Source organism: Drosophila sulfurigaster, chromosome 2L, assembly GCF_023558435.1.
Source record: "Drosophila sulfurigaster albostrigata strain 15112-1811.04 chromosome 2L, ASM2355843v2, whole genome shotgun sequence".
In the NCBI taxonomy this organism is placed as follows: Eukaryota; Metazoa; Arthropoda; class Insecta; order Diptera; family Drosophilidae; genus Drosophila; species Drosophila sulfurigaster.
The window spans coordinates 28,392,872-28,406,528 of NC_084881.1; the positions used below are offsets into that span (position 1 = coordinate 28,392,872).

General features: G+C 37.0%; 1 long non-coding RNA gene across 1 annotated transcript in view; it reads left to right on the forward strand.

Annotated features, from left to right (window-relative positions):
• The window catches only part of LOC133850138 (uncharacterized), a 54,151-nt gene that overhangs the window by 3,379 nt on the left and 37,115 nt on the right, over nucleotides 1–13,657 (forward strand). The window lies entirely within an intron of this gene.

Consider the following 13,657-nt stretch of genomic DNA (forward strand, 5'->3'; position numbering starts at 1 on the left):
TGCTTTTGCCTTCAACCCGGCAAGGACATTGTGTGTAAGCTTACGCATGAAAAGCTTGCATAGTAAAAGCTGTAGTGAAAAGCTGAACAAAGCTCTACATGAATGAAGCTTTAAATATTCAAGCGAGTACAACTACCCGTAGATAGATGGCGCCACGTATATAGGCTCAATTTGTTGAGCTGGTCAGGAGCAAACAAACAGAGGCAGAGAAAGCAGGATTAATGAGGGCAGCTCTGGTCAGTGGAACTGGCACTTCCGATGCGCAATTACGCATGGCAAACACACAAATCAGAATCTAAATTCAAATGTGATATGAAAATCATGTCCTGACATTGGCAGCAAATAGCAGCAGCAGCCAACAGCAGATGAATCTCACGCACGTGAGATGCAGCTAAACGGATGAGCCTCAATTATAAATTGTACATAATCAAATAGATTTTGCCAAAATAATTTTACTTATTTATAAAGTCAAACAAACGTACGCATTTGCACTTTGCGAATTTTTGACTAAATATTAACAGATGTCACAGCAGTTAACAGAGAGAGATAGAGAGATAGTTGAGTTGAGTTGAGTAGGAAGAAGAGATTGGATATTTACATTTCGTGCCCAGGACATTGGAGCTGTGTCAACAAAATGTTTAAATCAAATAATCTATAAATGTGCCTGGACTCTTGGGCTAAGGCAATGCCTTTCGTAGTCGTTGTCGTCGTTGACGTCGTTGTCCTGGCAGCTCTGTTGTTGTCTGTGTTCGTGCTGAAATCATTATCCTGTTACTTGTCATTAATTCAGCATATCAATTGTTCTTGTTGTTGTTGCTGTTGTTGCTGCTCAGTGCAGCCAGCCGTTAAATTAGCAGCTTATAAATTATAAATTTGAATTTAATTGGCCAACTAAGAACTTCGGGGAGTTGTGCAGATGTCTCGACTCGAACGCTTCAACCCAAGTCAATAGATTTATTTCTTTAAATATGCTTAAAGTGTTGCTAATTAAATGAAAATCATGTTCTGGTTTTGTTATACAATTGATTCCTATTTCAAGAGCTGCTCTTATTATGAAATATATAAATATTCTAATTCTAAAATCCAACATTTAAATGCAAATATAAACAAGAACAGAAAGCCACGTGCAAACGCAGAGTGGAAAATGGCTTTTTGTGGTATATGTAGCCTCGAAAGTTTTTAGTTTTGTTCAACGATTATGAGTGGCAACACAATGGCCAAAAAAAAAGAAGAGATATACAAATGCGGCTAATGGGCAAACAAGCAGAAAACCAGTTAAATGACAAAACAAGGCCAAATTGTTTCGCGTATTTAATGCATTATTATTAACAGTAAAATGAATTAAAATTGTATGCATTGTATGGAAATGGAATTGGAAATGTGGGCCAAAGCGATAACGATACATGGGCGATAAAGGATAAACGATAACGATTATGGCCAGCTGATTTATGGGGCTTTAGTTGTGGTCCACTTGACGTTTTATGGTCGACACTTTAAAGAATTCAACATCAACAGCAACAACAGCAACAACATCAGCAGCAGCCGTAACTCGATACTCGAAAAACCCCAAAAATGGGCACTTGACATGAGCTGAATTTCAGCATTTTGTTGCTGATGGGCGGAATGCGATGCAAATGACCACAGCAATGCATAAACCGATTCAATTGTAATTAAACGATTTCATATATATATAAATTGCACACATACACACACATACACACACGATGTGAAATTACAAATGTAACCAAGAGTGCAACAACCAATTGTAATAATCATAAAAGCAGAGTCAACCCAAAAGGCGAGAGAGGAAAGGGGAGAAGGTTGTAAAAACAACAGCAAAAGGCAGCCAAACTATTAAATTAATGTTGAAAACTGAAATCAATTTATTTTGTAGAACAGCAGAATGTGTGTGTGTGTGTTACTGTGTGTGTGAGTGCAACACACATTATTTAATGAATAAATCAGAGAGCTGCCAGGTAAATAATCAAATCAAACACAAATTTCAATTGCACTCGCTGCAAACAAAACCGAAGAGAAAAAAAAAACAAGTAAAAAAGCTACAGTTGAGTGTGCTCGACTGTAAGATACCCGCTACCCATTTTTAATGAAAGCAAAACAGTTCGGTATTAATTTTAAAATATACCAAATATATACCAAAAATACTTAATATATTAAAGGTTAAAAATACTAAAATATATAAAAGGTTAATATTCATAGTGCGGTACTACCTTAAAAATATATTAAATTAATATACCACACAAATACTAAAAAATACTGAATATAATATTCGGTATATTGGTATATAATTACAAATATACCATAATGTGCAAAATATACCAGATCCTAAAAATATACCAAAGTCAATATTTGGTATTTTGATATAGTATATACATGAAAAATATACTATTGATTTTAACTGATATAGTTTGTCATCCAAAACACGTAAGACCCGTAGTGTGTTGTCGTTTTTGTTTATATAAAAGTATTTCTTGTATAAGTTCTAGTATTTTTATCTTTTATTGTAGTTACCAAAAGTCTAGTTTTAAAATTACGTTTGCAGGCTTAAAGTTATAATACCCTTTTACCTTATGGGTATCGGGTATAAAAAAAAACAAAAGATAGAGGAGTCGACACTGCCAACAAATTTCTGCTATTTTATCTCTGTGCACAAACCTTAAGGGATTATCTTCTAATCCTATTAAATACCTTGGAGTAATATTTTTTCTTTAGATTTCTGGCGCAAGTTGAGCTAATAATTTATTGGGCATAGTTTTTGGTTTTTGCGTTTGCTTATTTTATTATTTCGAATTTTCTATATGGAATATTTCTTGCTGCTTCATTTAAGTTTATTTTGCTCGCTGCATTTTTGGGCAAATATTTATTTTATTTTATTTTCTCAGCTGTTGCCCAGAATAGAAACAAAGCTCGTCGAAGCTTTGAAGAGGCAACAGTTTAATCAATCACTTGTTGTGAACAACTATAATAAGGCACAAATCTGGTGACTTGACTAACTTTCCCTTGCGTAAGTTGATAAATCCTTTAATGTTTTACACACACGCACAGACACACACACACGCACATGCACGCACCAATTTTTACGACAAGCAAGCTTAGTTGGGATTTGCAGGGGTGCCAAAAAAGTGAAGGCGTGTCACACGAAGAAGAAGTCAACTTTCGATTTCGCCGAAATAAATCCACTTTACAGATTGAGACACAGGAAGTGCCGAAAGAGGGTTGGGGATAGAAGGGGGATACCCATGGGGGAATTTCAATTCGTGCTAAGCACGATGACAATAAACTCATTGAACGACGAACGCGGCAAAGACAAACACGTGCTGAAAGAGATAGAGATGGCAAGAGAGAGAAGCATGTCGTGCTCGAATAATTGAATTCATCAAAGTTAACTTGCACAATTGTCAAATGTTTGGCTGAAAGAGCGAAAGAGAGAGGGAGAGAGTGAGGGAGAGGGAGACTGCCTACAGCTGCTGTCTCAACATTTGTCGAGTTAGTTTTGTAAAGTTGTGTTGCCTTTGATGATGGCAGGCGCCCCCGAAAAGAATGGCGTATAAAAAGATTTACGAATTGACAAAGTGCAAGTAGGTTTTAGGGCACAACACGAACGAACACCAAAGAGATAGATACAGTGAGTGAGAAGGGGGTAGGGGAGATGAGGATGAGCCTAAGCAATACAACACAACACACAAGACAAACCAAGTCGAGTCGAGTTGAGTCGAGCAGGCAGCAACACGAGCCAGTTGTACAGTACACTGAGAGGACATCCGCAGGCAATGACACACACACACACACACACCAACACACACACACCAACACACACACACCAACACACACACACGCACACACGACAAACAACTTGAAAATCCATGTCAGTGTCACGTAGCTGAGTGCCTACAACGAGAACTAAGAATAAGCGAGATAACAACAACAATAACAACAGCAACAATACGTTGAACAAAACAATAAAGAACACCAAAGTGCGGGGGCCTACCTAGCGTATACTCAATATATCGAATCCAATATACACTGACTGCGACAAATATATTACTTAATTGTGTACTTTACAAGTTCAGCATTCATTAGAAATTAGAAGACTAATAGTAAACTTTAACTATTGGAATTATTGATGACTAAAAAAATTGTAGATTATTCACTAGATTCACTAAAGTCTTATTCATTATATTTCGTAAAAAGTGTAAGTTAAAAGGCTTACATTTATGGAATATATTTGAAATACTTGGAAATCACAAAATTGCTGTCAAATTTCGAAATTTATATTTGAAACTTTGTTTCAGCATTAACTAGTTCTTTATTACTTTAAAAGTCAGTTTAAATATTACAGTAATTTAAGAATCAGGTTAAAGGAAAGTTCTATAAAAAAAGCGCAGATATTACAACGAAGCAAAAATATTAAAACATTGATGGAGTAAATTATAATATTCGCGTTGAAGTTAGGCACAGTAACGTTCTTTATTTATGTGTGCTTTATTTTCTATTAAAATTAAACTTATGATGTGAATTTTGAATTTCTATATTCTATTCTTATTTATAGTATTGTAATTTTTCGAGCTAAGATCTATGCACTATTTTAGTAGATATAATAATGAATTTCACATTTTTGATATTTTTATTAAGTTCGTCATCGTCACATATTGTTGCTGTTAGCTTAGCGACTCTTGATTGGATTATCTGATATATTTGCTACATCTATAAAGATGCTACTGTGTGTTGCTTGAATTTTGTGCCTGAGCCGTTTTTGCTGCTGATTGGTGTCTTTGTTTTTCTTTTGGCTTTATTTGCCGTTGCTTGTGCCATTGTTGTTGTTGTTGTTGTTGTCTGTTCATCATGATTATGATCATCATCTGCTTCATCAGGCCCAACAAAGCAGAAGCTGTTGTTATTGAGGGGGAAGGGAGGGTTTGTCCCTATTTGCGTTGGCATTGCGTATACGCCACGTGGCACGCACTTGATTAAGTCATTCGTTTTCAATGTTTAATCAATTATGCGACGTTTGCAAATTTGCGAGCTCGACTTGGCTGCTTGATTTGCAGAAACCGAGAGCCACAACAAGTTGTTTAAGCTAATCACTTAAGCTGCAGCTATACGTCAAATTGTGTTTTGTCTATTGAAACGTGTGTCTCCGTCTCTGTCTCCTCTCTCTCTCTTTCTCTCTCTCTCTCTCTCTTGGTTCGACATCGTTTGGCTTAAAGCCCAATCCAAAAGTGGTTTTGTAGCTGTCCATTTTGGACAACTGCTCCGACACGCTGCAGGTCATTTTTCATTCGAATGAAAATATTGATTTTGCCGCCCGTTGATGCGTCTTCTAAAGGTTGACTGACTGTAGCTGCTGCCTCGGTTGCCTCAGTTGCCTGTGGCTGATGTTGATGTCTGTTTGTCAGTCTAACGATTGCTTACTGCGGTCGCTCATCCATTTCCATCCTGGCCAGGTAGCCATCCAGCCAGCCAGGCAGCCAGCGAGTAGATTTATGAGTTCTGCGACTCGAAATGAAATATCGCCCCCCGCAGTGGGCGCAAATATTTGCCCAGCCAGGCGGCGAATGAATGAATGGCGACGCACAACGGGCGGTTGCGTCTCAAGCAAATCAGTGGCAAAAGTTGGAAGCTGCAACGTTTAAATATTTAAGCTACGCCACTTGCTGCTGATGCTGCTGCGTTTGGTGCGACACAAGTTAAGCGTAATAAGGTCATCAACGGGCAGTCGATGCGGTTAGTTGCCTGATTTATGAACTTACACACTCTCTGACTCGCTCTCTCTCTCTCTCTCTCTCTTTGATAACTCAATTGGGGGACAACAAGCATACGCCACATTGTACGCCACCTTTGGCTACAGTTGTTGCTGTTGTCGCAGTCAGACTTTCTGCTTTTCATGCTGGCGTCTTTCTTGCGTTTGCTCGCTCGTTTTACACTATTTTTTTTGGACAAGCGATTTATAAACGTTACAAGCATAAATAAACAAGCAGCTGTTGAAAAATGCACAAAAGCAACAAAATCAAAAAAAAAAAAGAACGCGAAGCTGGAAAGCGAATCGTGGCAACATGTGTGCTGTTGCGTCCATCGTTGTAAATTTATTTACTTTTGCTCTTTTATAAAATATTTTTTAATGCAGCCCACAGAGTGTTGCCAATTTGTGCAGATTTATAGAGCATGGCCAGGGCCATGGACAGCATGGACAGTGAGCTGTCTGCCAATGGCCAGTGGCTTCTCTACCTCCTGCTTCTCCTTCTCTCATTCTGATTCTTTCACATTTCTCGTTCACGTTCACGTTCAACTCCTGTCCAGCATGCTGTCGAGGGAGCAGCACAAAAACTGCGCTGTTGACAATCGCCACAGGAACTGCAGGAAAGTGGCAGCCCCTCTTGTTGTTGTTGCTGTTTCTCTGGCTGTGTTGCACTTGCCTCATAACTGATTGCTGCAAACACTTACGCCACATGGAAACGGCTTTTCAATGCGTCGAGTGAGTGGCTCAGTCATTAGGGAGAGTCACGATTCTTGAGTGTGTGCGCAAATGCAAATCTATCTATGCGTGAGTGAGTGGAACTATGAAGAAGTTATAGGTTATTTCGCTTGATATAAGCAGGCTTTTTAATGATTTGATTACTATGCTATCTATAAAACTAAATATTGGGGAATTTCATTATGATTTTAATAATTACAACAAAGATTTAGATAAAACGTTTTCTATTAACGTTGCTTAAATTAGAAAGCAAAATATTTTAGGTGGTTTTACATGACATTTAGTGGAATTTGTTTTATTATACCCACTATTTTTAGGTTAGAAGGGTATTATATATGTATATAATATGTAGTACTATATCAATGTACTTAATATAGCATTTAGTATATTCTAGTATTTGTGTGGTGCCAAATTAATAGGCATATTTTAAGAATAATCGTTTACTGTTTTGTTTTCATGACAAATGGGTAGCATTTGGTATATTTTTGTATTACTTAGGTATATTAATTCAGTATATATTAAGGATACTACCACAGTTTTGGTAGCATTTGGTGTATTTTAGTATTATTGTGGTATATTAATTCAATATATTTTTTTAATAATAATACCGCCTTCTTTTGCTTTCATAAAAATGGGTATATATATATATTATTTTTGGTATATTTTAAGAATAATATCGCACAGCTTTGCTTTCATTAAAAATGCGTAGCATATGGTATATTTTAGTATTTTGGTAGTATATTATTTTGGTATATTTTAAGAACAATAACAAACGATTTTGTTTTCATTAAAAATGGGCAGCATATGGTATATTTCAGTATATTTGTGGTTTTTTTTTTAAATAATAACGCACGGTTTTGCTTTCATTAAAAATAGCCAGCATATGATATATTTTAGTATTTTTGTGGTATAATATTTCGGTATATTTTACGAATAATAACGCACGGCTTTGCTTTCATTAAAAATGGGCAGCATATGGTATATTTTAGTATTTTTGTGGTATATTATTTTGGTATATTTTAAGAATAATAAGGCATGGCTTTGCTTTCATTGAAAATGGGTAGAGGGTATCTCATATTCAAGCAAACTCAGCTTATTCCTTTCTTACTTGCTACGAGAATTTGAATTTTTTCTCTGTGTAGCTAACATTAAATTCAATATTTAAAATTATGAATTCGGATGGTTTCGTCATGAATTACTTTTACGTTTGGCTTGTGTTAAAATGATTGATAAAATCAGTTCGGAATATTTACAAGTTTTGCATCGACTTTTAAAGTAGCTTTTCCTATATCAACAACTAGTAATATTTTTCACATTTTCATAGTTACTTCTGCAAAGTGAGTAACCCTAATGTTTGTCATTTGCTTGTCTGTTGCGTGTGCTCGAATGGAGGCATATAAAGAATCGGGTTTGTCAATTTGACAGGATAATAGATTTAGTATGTTTACAAGTCTGTGGCTGCAATTGTTTTTCCTGCTGTTGTTGTTGTTGCTTCTGTTGTTGTTTTATTCCAATTTGTTGTTGGGGCCGTTGAGAATGCAATTGCTGAATTGAATTGCTTTTGCTGGCAGACAGGATGTGGTGCAATTCGAATTGTTTGTTGCCTTTGAATGTGGCTGCAGCTCCAGCTCCTGTTGCTGTTGTTGTTGCTGTTGTTGCAGCTGTGTAAATGGGCGTGACTGTCTGCCAAATATGAGCACCGGAAATTAGCACAAAACCGTTAGAGCACGCCCTTCTTCGACCCTCGGAGACATCGAGTGGTTGGGTGCAAATTGAATGGACACTGACAACGACGACGACGACGAGGACGACAACGACAACGACGATGAGGACGCTTTGCAACCAAGCCGTGTAATTACTTTCGTCCCAGGACGTAAATTTGTGCGTGTTTGCTTTTAGGTCTAAGGGCCGTCCAATCGGCAGTCGAGAGTCGAGAGTCGCCGGTCTAAATTAACAAAAGGGCCGCCAATTAAAGGCTAATCAGGCACTTGACCATTTGACTTGACCACACACACAGAGTTTGAGGTTGCCCCACAGAGCTATTTGTGTGTGTATGTGTTTGTTTGTGTTGCTTTTGCTAGTTTGCTCTTTCGAGCTGCTAAATGGATTTATGATGCAATCACTAACCGCATACGGAATACGGCATACCGAATACTTGAAACTTCTCACACGTTTCTCTGCAGCTGCAAAAGTGGCCTAAACTCAAAATCAGGCGAATATCCAACGTGCAAACCCAACACTGATTCAGTTTTTATTCTCTTTCGATGGATTGCGCTGGGGTATTGCAGCTATGTGTCTAGGTTAAAGGGGAATTACGTTGAATAGTTGCGATATGAATCGTTGAGAATACAGAAGTCTTATCTGTAGGTTAAAACTTGTTACTTGAATAATTTATAAAGTTGAATTTCACGACAAGTTTTGTAGGTGTCAAGTAAAATAAGGAGAAGTTGCAAATCTTAACAAAGATATTCTTAATGCTATCTATCTTTCTTTGCTATCAGTTTCTAAGATTTTGAATACATTGAAGTTCCTTTCCCTATATTATTCCACACTTTTTTAGGGTCTAGACTTATTCATAATATTTTGTATTTAGCAAAAATATAGTAAATTCACTTCATTATAAATTCAACATTCATGTTTTCTTTTTATTTTATTTGGTCTAGAAAATATAATGTTTGATATGAAAGCAACTGATGTTAAGTAGACATTTCAAAATAATTTGAATAAGGATTGAAGAGATTATTTTTTGGAATGATTTTAAAGGGAAGAAGTGAAGTTCAAGTGAAAGAAATGATTATTAACTATTAATATATTTGTTGATATATTTGATGTTAAGTAGATCGTTTAAAAATATATTTATGAAAAATCAAGGACTTATTTATTAGGTTTTAAAAGAATGAAATAAAGTAAATTTTACTACAGCTTTCTGGGACTGTAGTTAATGACTTAATCTTCAAAAAATATAGCTGAAAATTATGATTTAACAGATATCTTTGGCAGATCATTTGAGAGACTTTAATGCTCGAATTGCATGAGGCAATCAATGCTCATTCCTCAAAGAGTTTACAGCTTTCGTTGTGAGATGACAAGCAAGCTGGCAGCTTCAGATTCAGCTTCAGCTGGCAGCTCCAACTGTAGTTGCAGTTGCAGTTGCAGCCATTGTCTTGCTGGTTACGAGTGTGTGTGTGTGTGTGTGTGTTTGTGGTGCACAAACTTTTGCACAAACGTTGCACAAATCGAGCGAGTGAAGCGCAAAAAACCAGAAGGAGAAGAAAAGGAAAACGAGGAGGCAGCAAAAGCGTGCAACTTTGCTTTGCTTTTGTGTTGCATACTTTTGTGCGCTGCAGCAGCAGCAACTTCGTTTGCGCCCATTTGAAATTCATAAATGTGAGTGTGGGAGAGCCTACTAGTGTGTGTGTGTGTGCGTGATTGTGTGGCATATATTAGCATGCCTTGTGCAGCTGCATACATTTAGGGGAACGGGGGGAGCGACAACAACAGCAACAAGAAGAAAATGCGCACAATTGCTTATGAAATTGAGCAAACGAAATGGAAATGGAAATGGAAATGTGAAAATGCAAAATGGCAGCTAATGAGCGAAAGCGGCATCAGCCACTCGAATGTGTGCAAAAGTTGTGCTATATGTGTTAATTAGAAGTTGGCCATCACAACGAGCTAAATATCATGTTCACACACACACACTCGAAATGAAAGAGAGAGAGAGAAACTCATCAAGTGAGCGCAGTCAATCAGTCAACAGCTTGGCCCACAAAACAAGCCATTAAAAGTGGTTTAAAATGGCCAGAACAGAATAAGAGCAAAAGCGGTTAGCTGGCTCACAGATAAACATTGATGCGGGAGCAACAGGAACGAGAAGAAGAACGAGAACAAGCTAAACAAACTGCCAAACAAGTTTTTGGGGACAGCACAGGGAAAGTAAATATAAAAACTGACGGCGAAATTGAAGGCAAATGTTTAGTGCAGAGTTTAAAAAATAAAAGTGTCCCCCGGGCACATTTGGCAGCAGCAGGTGAGAGAGGGAAGAGTGAGGCAAAGGACTGGCATGTCCTTGCGCCCAACTTTAGTGCGACCCTCGCACCTGTCAGACGCCACGTGTAAAATGCTGCCAGCGGCAGTTTGACCCTCTCTCTCTCTTGTTCTCTCTCTGTGTGTGTGTTTGGGCTCATTTCTTTTGTATATCCATGTCCGCCGTTGTCCCTTTGTGAGTGTGTGTGTGCTCGCATGTAAATTGAAATGGGGCCAAAATGCCATTAAGAGTGTCGAGCAAAGTAACTCGCAACGAGCTCCCAGTTTATGTGCATTAAATTAAAAATTAACTGTCACCGGGGATGTATCGGCGGCCCAAGCAACAGGCAACTGGCAACTGGAAACCGAGAGACAACTGCCAACAATTGTGAGTTAAACGAACCTTTGTCAGGTGTAAATACAGCCACACATATACATTCATATATGCGTGCTGTTAATTGAATAGCTGTCTGGGTATGCGTAGTGAAAAGCGTCGAAAAATGCGAGACCTTTTCTTATTTAAGGAATGCTCTTTAGTAAAAGGAAATCTTTGCGAAAAAGTGTCATACTTTAATGATACATTTTAAATGTAGTAGTATATTAATATACTAAATAAAGCCTTGAGTATATTTTTTCTTTCCTTTCTTTTTAAAGGAAGCAAATCTTTGCGAACAATTTTCATATTTTAACTGCATATTTTAAATGGAATAGTTTATCGGTTTAACAAATATAGACTTTTGGTATATTTTAGTATTTTTTGTCAGTATATAAATTAGGTATATTTTAAGAATATAGTCGAGATCCTTTCAGACTTGTTTAAAATTATATTGCTAGATTTAAATAGCCATTTGAATTTGAAGTGATAATAATAATTTCTGTTCTATTTAATGAAAATAAATCTTTGCGAAAAAGTGTCATACTTTAATGATACATTTTAAATGTAGTAGTATATACAATTGTAGACTGCGGTATATTTGCATACTTGTTTATATCTATGTATATTGCTAGATATTAAATAAGAATTTAAAGGAATGATTTTAAATTGTTGTTTTTTTTACGTATACGCAATTATTTATTGAATACATTTTGATCCTTTTTAATGAAGAGATATCTTTGCGATGTGTTTTCAATGGTATATTTTTAATGTAATATATCAAAAAAACCTTCGGCTTATATTATATATATTAGCATTTTTTCAGTATAATAATTTAGTATATTTTGATAATAATTTTTTTGCTTTTAATGAAAATGTTTAACTTGTATATTTTGCTAGATTTTAAATAAGTATTTGCATTTGGAGTAATAATTGGAATTCGCAATTTTTTATTACGTATACGCATTTATTTATTGAATTAATTTCAGTGCTAAATATTTATTCTCATTTGTATTTTTTGCTATTATGAATTTATTGCTTTAATTAGCTATTCACGCCATTTCAAATTATTATATTTTGCTCGCTATTTTCCATTTTAAATTTCCCTTTCTTATCTAAGATCGCTGAACAATTAGCTAAATGTTTGTGCGTAGTAAATCTTGTCGTTGATCCTGCTGAGATATTTGGCTATCTGATGGTGAGTTTCACTTACGTTTGATTTGTTGTTAAGAGTTAAATGCCACATGGCCATTTGCCAACACCATTTGCGCACCATGCAACAGAGTCGGAGTAAATAAATTAAATTCTTGTGCCGTATTGAGGTTTGGGGAATATGTAAAACTTTCACCATGTGCAGCCTTGAATATGGTCGTTGATTCTCCGCTCTACTCTAGTCTACTCTACTCTACCTATGCGGAGGGGATAAGTTATTGTTGCTGTTGCCGTGTTGCAATAACAAACTCATGCTAATTGCTTTGCTAACAACTGGCAACGACAACTTGGACTTGCACTAAGACCAATGCCAAAGCGCAGCAACAACTATAAATATTACTAAAATGTGGCCAACAACAAGGAGTTGCAACCGGAAAGCCAAAGCTGCTGCAGAAGCACGCGCTCAAGACCAAGAAGACTTGTGTTGGCCTGGCCCAGGGCCACCTTTAATTACGACAGCAGAGCACAGAACACATACACAGACACACACACAGACACACACACACACACTCAGAGATACTGTTACAGAGTTAAGCTGACCAGCGGATACACGACGATTGACCTTTGCAGCTTAGGATGTTGCAGGCAGGTGCGACAGGTTGTGGCAGCAGGTGTGGCAAGTGGCGAAGAGTAACAGCAATAGCAACAGCAATGACTACACAGCTTGAGCTTATAAATTTGCACACGAACCGGCGATAATTGCTGGGAAATGAAATAAAAATGCAATTAAAGTCGACGACGACGATGTTGGCAACTCTGGTCCTTCTTCCTTTTAAATGAGCATTCAATTAAGAGGCGAGAGCACACTGGAGTCGGCTGTCAGGAGCCTGGCGCACTTGATGGCAACGTCGCCAATGCCATCGTCGGCATTTATAAAATGATTTTTATCTTTATCAAATTAGAAAACGACAACAACGTGAGCAACAACAGAGACTATCTGTCTATATATATATATGTATTTCTGTGTCTCCTCCTATCTTCGCTGACCAATTTCCAGCTTCAGTCAGCCGCATCTGCAGTGTCACAGCAATTAAAACTGTGCTGTGGCATTGTGGAGATTACATCGTAATGGGATGAGATGGAGGAATGAAGGGGGGAGTGGAGAGAGGCGGGGCGTGTGTTGCCTGGTCGTTTCTCCGGTCAGTGAACAACTGTTAAATGCTTTGAAGTTTATTCTCAGTTTCGCCAGACTGCTCACTGAATGAATGTATGAATGAGAAATTGGACGCAACTTGAATGTCAACCTCAACCTCAAGTCTCTACACATTTTAAGCAGCAATGTTAATGTGTCTTTTATAATTTAAATTGTAGTAAATCTTTCGGAAGAACTGCTCTTGATGACATGACTAGTTGCATTAGCAAAGCAATTAAATTAGTAAGATTAAAGACAGCTTGAATTATATGTAAATTTCAGAGCTGTGTTAATAATGTGGCTTATTCTTTTTTTGTGAAATATCCAAAGATTGTAGAATTTTCTGAAGAACCCATTAAAGTTTTCGTTTTTTTGACACTTCCAAAGATTGTAGAATTTGCTGAAAAGCACATTAAGGTTTTTA